Source organism: Bubalus bubalis, chromosome 3, assembly GCF_019923935.1.
Source record: "Bubalus bubalis isolate 160015118507 breed Murrah chromosome 3, NDDB_SH_1, whole genome shotgun sequence".
NCBI classification, from domain to species: domain Eukaryota; kingdom Metazoa; phylum Chordata; class Mammalia; order Artiodactyla; family Bovidae; genus Bubalus; species Bubalus bubalis.
The window spans coordinates 24022996-24028995 of record NC_059159.1 but is presented as its reverse complement, the minus strand read 5'-3'; positions in this window follow the sequence as shown (position 1 = coordinate 24028995).

The window sequence follows — 6000 nt, the reverse complement described above, 5'->3', positions numbered from 1 at the left end:
GCCTCCTGTACAGTGTCACAAACCTCCATCCATAGTTCTTCAGGCACTCTATCACATCTAATCCCTTGAATCTATTTGTGATTTCCACTGTATAATCATAAGGGATTTGATTTAGGACATACTTGAATGGTCTAGTGGTGTTCCCTACTCTCTTCAATTTGTGCCTGTGTTTTGCAATAAGGAGTTCATGATCTGAGCCACAGTCAGCTCCTGGTCTTGTTTTTGCTGACTGTATAGAACTTCCTCATCTTCGGCTTCAAAGAATATAATCAATCTGATTTCGGTATTGACCATCTGGTGATATCCATGTATAGAGTTGTCTCATGTTGTTGGAAGAGGGTGTTTGCTATGACCAGTGCATTCTCTTGTCAAAACCCTGTTAGCCTTTGCCTTGCTTCATTTTGTACTCCAAGGCCAAACTTACCTGTTACTCCAGGTATCTCTTGACTTCCTACTTTTGCATTCCGGTCCCCTATGATGGAAAGGACATCTTTTTTTGGTGTTAGTTCTACAAGGTCTTGTAGGTCTTCAGAGACCCATTCAGCTTCAGCTTCTTCGACATTAGTGGTTGGGGCATAGACTTGTATTACTGTGATATTGAATGGTTTGCCTTGCAAGTGAACAGAGATCATTCTGTCGTCTTCGAGATTGCACCTAGTACTTCATTTCAGACTCTCCTGTTGACTATGGGGCTACTCTGTTTCTTCTAAGGCATTCTCGTCCACAGTAGTAGATGTAATGGTCATCTGAATTAAATTCACCCATTCTGGTCCATTTTAGTTCACTGATTCCTAAAATGTCGATGTTCACTCTTGACATCTCCTGTTTGACCACTTCCAATTTACCTTGATTCATGGACCTAACATTTCAGAATCCTACTCAATATTGTTCTTGACAGCATCGGACTTTACTTCTATTCACCAGTCACATCCACAACCGGGCATTGTTTTCACTTTGGCTCATCCTCTTCATTCTTTCTGGAGCTATTTCTGCACTCTTCTCTGGTAGCAAATTGGGCACCTACCAACCTGGCAAGTTCATCTTTCATAACTTTTTGCCTTTTCATATAAAAGTTCCCCTATAAGGGATCAAACCTGTGTCCTCTGCATTGGGAGGTGGATTCTTAACTGCTGGACCACCAGGGAATTCCTCAGGTGCCCTTCACACAGGCTTCTCATCTCATCCCTGGCTTTCCCCCTTCCCCCTTCTGAGAAATATGGCTTTGTTTCTGGGCCTTAATTCTGCCAATAATGAGGGGTGATGGGATGAGCAGGAAAATAGGGGAGGCTCATTAGATTTATCCTTAGAAAAGGATAAATTATCCTTAATTAATTGATTAATAATAATAAATTATTATTAATTTATCCTTAAGTATGAGAAGGTTCACAGCTGAGCCTGAGGGAGTTTGGAAGATGTGGAATGGAGCAGGGGCATCGGGCAGCAGCTATCTTGTTTGAGAGACTGGCAGAGAAAGAAGATTTCAAGAAGTTTCACTGTGGATTGGGTGTCATCTCCTGGTGCCCCTTCCCTGTAACTGCCACCTTTTCCAATGTCCTAATGTGATGAAAACAGCAGTAGAGATGGATATCCTTTTCTTCTGGATATCAGGCTATTTTTTAGATGGGACCCCATATGTAGAAGTGATGGGAGGACCAGCTTTAGACAAATGAAACACACGGAAGGAGTGTTTTGTGTTGTTCATCTTCAACTTGTCCTCCACCCCGCAACCTAGTGGTGTGCCAGCATACCAAGAGATGCCCCCGTGAATGTTTGTGAAAACCCTGGAGCAGGCCAAAGGCAGCCAGGCTGGAAGTGGAAGCAGCAGTGGGGAAAGGCCCTCTGGGCTAGGCTTGCCTTTGGGCCTGAATGGGGCGCAGTCACACTGCCCTGTGAATGCAAGGGGAGCGCCCAGAATGCCTTGTGGAGCCTGGAGGAGAGCCAGGGGGTGAGGGTGCTGTGGTTCTCAGCCTGGGAGGGGTTTCTGTGAGCCTGAATCACTTGTGTAAAGTTTTCAAGCCTCACACTCACCCCAAGACTAAGGCACCCTCCTAGAATCTCAAGAGGTCGGGGAGGGGAGCAGGGGTGGTAAGGACACAGCTCAGATGCATCCGAGGGGTCCTTCCCCTCCTCCCCATACCTACACCCACTAGACAACACTCCCAAGTCAGGACCCTGGGTTTGAGAGCAATCTATTTATGCTTTCTCTATCTTCTCTTGAAGAGAGAGTTTTTTTTTACTTACCTCATGTGTGAGTAGATGAGATAATGCATGTGAAATGCCTGGGACCCCTCCGGCACTCAAACAATCACAGGCACTAATTATTATCGTTGCTATTAGTGGCATTTCCCCTTCCCAAAGGCAAAAAGGAAGAATGAAGACTTCAGGGGTCCCAACATGGGAGGCAGGAGGCGCAGTGAGGATGGGCTGGAGGGAGGAGACGGGAGAGGAGGTTGTGGGTGGGTAGGAGTCTGGGGATGGTGGTGGGAGCAGGTGGTGGGAGCAGCTGGAGCTGGCTGAGTTGCTGGGCTTTTCCTGCCGCCTAGTGGCTGCTCTGGGCTAGGCCACCCAGCTGTCCCCTCAGGTCTGGGTGATGGTGGGGGGAGGTTGGGCTAAGATATTCTGAACACAGTTTCAGCATCCTCTTCTGCTGCCCCCATTTAATATGCACTGTCCCCTTGGGGACCCTGGCTGGTGACCCATCCTCCCCATGGCCCTGGAGGATGGGACAAGCCCCTTTTCTCCAGGTGGAAGAGGGGGAAACCTTTGTTCTCTTGGCTCCTAGACAGAATGGGGAGCTGAGGCAGACACCCATCGAGGTTGGGGAGGCACCCTCCCACCCCACCCCCACCCCCAATGGCTTGATGGCTGCTGATGGTACACCTGCCCCAGGGGGATGCCAGGGTCTCTTGGCATTGGGAACCCAGACCTGGATCACTGTCTGCCTTGGGTTTTTCTTTAATTCTATAAAAATGTACTACTTTGTGCAGGGCCCGGGTGAGATTCTCCTGGGCCTTCCCATCCCACATTCTCTGGAGGATTCTGCCCTTTGTCTCCAGGCAGGAAGGGGACACTGAGACTTGCAGCCCCAGGCCTGCTGGTGAAGGGCCCAATGGGAACTTCCGAATCAACTTGGTGTCTGGGTCTCTTGTCATCTCCCGCCCCTTGTGGAATGATGTCCTTGTTGCATCATGTCTGCCTCCTGCACTGAAGGCAGCTGTGACTCTTTGGGGCGGAGTCTGACCCTGGGTGTGGGGCTTCAGGAGGCAGCCAGGAGCCACAGGAAGGAGTCACATGTTGGGAAGGGAACCAGAGCCCAGCATCCATAGGGCCCTTGCATCTGCCCTGCTGCTTCTGCTCTCCCCACCCCCCACGCCCACTTTTCCCTCTCAGGGCCTTGTAGCCTCAGCTGCACCAGGCCAGGATTGCATCATTCTTGGCTTTGTTTGCAGAGCAGCAGGTGGAGGAGCTAGGCCCCCCGCCCCCTGCCCCCCTCCCCTCTCATCTCCTGCTCTCTCCTGGGTACTCCTCCTCCTTCCTCTCTTCTCAGGCCCTTGGCACCCGGGGATTGTCTGCCTTACCTGGTGACTCTCAGCTCCCTTTCCACTCCTTCTGCTCCCCAGGGAGCCCTGGAGGCTGCTGAGGCAAAGAGAAGGAGGCTGGGGGGCCGGGATCAGCACCAGGCTGGAAACCGCCCTTCATTTCTGTTCCTCCACCCAGCTGAAGACAGGTGCCACCTGGTTGTAGACAGCATTTGGCCTCCCAGAACTTGGGAACAAGGTCAAAAATTGTCACCAGCTGAACTAAGGCTAATAATAATCGACATGAGATTAATTCATTCAGCTCTTTGTAGATGGTACTTAACTTTCATTGATCATTTATGGGGCCTTCAGGGAACTGAGCATTTTATACTCCCATCTCATGTAATCTTTCATCGACCCCATGATGTGGAAGCTGGAGCTCAGAGAGGCGAGATTACCTGCTCGAGATCACAGGGCTACTGAAGAGCGGACCCGGGACTGGAATCTCAGTCTGCTTCCCCCGGGCCTGACTTCTCAATGAGATGGAAAGGAGGGCGCTGACCAGACTTGGATATTTATTTTTACCCCCTTAAAGGAGGTTTTTGCCCAAGACACTCTTCAAGAGATAAGAGTGTCCTCTTCTTAATCTTATGAAGCAGATAAAATAAGACAACCTGAGCTAGGCTCCGGCCCCCACCCCCCGCCCCGCCCAGAGGTACTGCTGCTGAAGGTTCTGAACCATGTCCAGTGTAGAATCAAGAATCGGAGTAGGAGCTTGTCAGAGACCCAGCCTGCCAGACAAGAGGGAGGCCTGCACACGTGGACCCCGAGGGCTGGGGCAGAGACAGTGAGCAGCATCATCCCTTCCCTTCGGTGCACTGGGATTCTCTGTGAAGCTTCCTGTAGTGCTCAGGGTGCATTGATAAAATAGCTTTGGTGTCTAGCCATCTAGACACCATGACTTTGGCCAGTAGAAGTCCACTCTTTAGGGCCAGATGAGCATCTTTGGGGACAGACAGTTCTCAACCTTGCAAAGCCCAAGCCCAGAACTTAGGCCTGGCCAAGCAACAGTTGTTTCAGAGGCCAGCATGGGCGGCTGCTGCTGCTGGGCCATCTCCTCCACCTCCTAATTTTTACTTCCAGTGGCTACTTCAGCCCTGAAAGAGAACCAGAGGGCTCTGGGAAGAATGGAGCCTGCCTTCCACAGCCTAGAGCCCAGCTCCACCACAGCCTGGGAGAGGCCAGGTCAGGGTCTGGGCAATATGCTTCTCTGTCTCCCATCTCTTTAGCCCAAGACAGACTCCATTTGAAGGGACAAAGGGCCCCATTGACCCCATAGCCTTGTGACCTCACCAAGTCTGTCCCTCCCTTCCCCTGGCAGCCGGTAGGGCACTCACTCTGGTAGCAGACAGGGCCACGAGGCCGCTGAGAGGGCATGGCTGGGAAGCCAAGAGAGTCTGCTGCCAGCTGGGTGGGGCAGACTGGGAGTGTGTGGGTAGTGCCCCCCAGATCCGCAAAAGGAGGGGTGGCTGGGGATGAAGTTCTGCCGGGACTCCTGGCTGCAGTCCCAGGAGCAAAGCAGCAAATGCTCTGCAGGGCCAAAGCATGGGAGGGCAGGGGGCGTCCATCCCCAGCCCCAAACTGGGCTCCCCGGGGGGCTCAGGGCCTCCCCAGCCTGCATTCCTGAATTCCTCCCCCTAGCATGCCCCCTACACCCAGCCTATAAAGCCCCCTTTGTCTGGGCCCACTGAAGATCTTAACTCTCCCCATCTCGGCTTCCAGCCCTCTGCTCCCTCACCCCCTGGTGCTAACAAAGAGGCCAGGGTGCAGTGGGAAGCGTGCAATCCCCTTCATGCCTCCCGGCACTGGCCCAGGGGTGTTGAGCCACCAGCGCCTGGACACCGATGCCCCAGACCCACTGCCCACCTCAGGGCAGATTAATTCCCACCCCTGTCCACCCAGGACTCCACACTCCTGTCCTGGGCAGCATGCCTGCGTCTCACATGCCTGCGCATGTGATAGCCCCTTGGTGTGGCCCTGCCCTCACAGGGGCAGGACGGAGGGGCAGCAGGCAGTCGTGAGCCACCCCTGATGGGGCAGGGGGGTCTCAGTGTGGGAGGCAGGCTTTTTGCCACCTCCTTGGCTTTCACCAGAGTTGGTGGCTGCACTGTCCACAGGCAGGTTCCCAACTGGCGTCTGGAGCTTCAGATGACCCTTCTTTGGCAGTAGACAAACAGTTCTGCTCCTCCTTCTGCTTGGCATATGCCTGGGGCAGGGAACACGGTAGGCGACAGGAATTTCCATTCCTGTTCCCCACACCCACCCAAGGGCCTCAGAACACATATGAAGAGAGGCAACAGGGAGTGGCCTCTCCTCATCAGCTCCTGACCTCCTGGGGTCACAGGGCTCAGACCTCTGCTCATCAGGGTGGGGTCTCCCTGTGGTCCAGGCTTTATCTCTCTGGCCGGCTCTTGGGCAATCA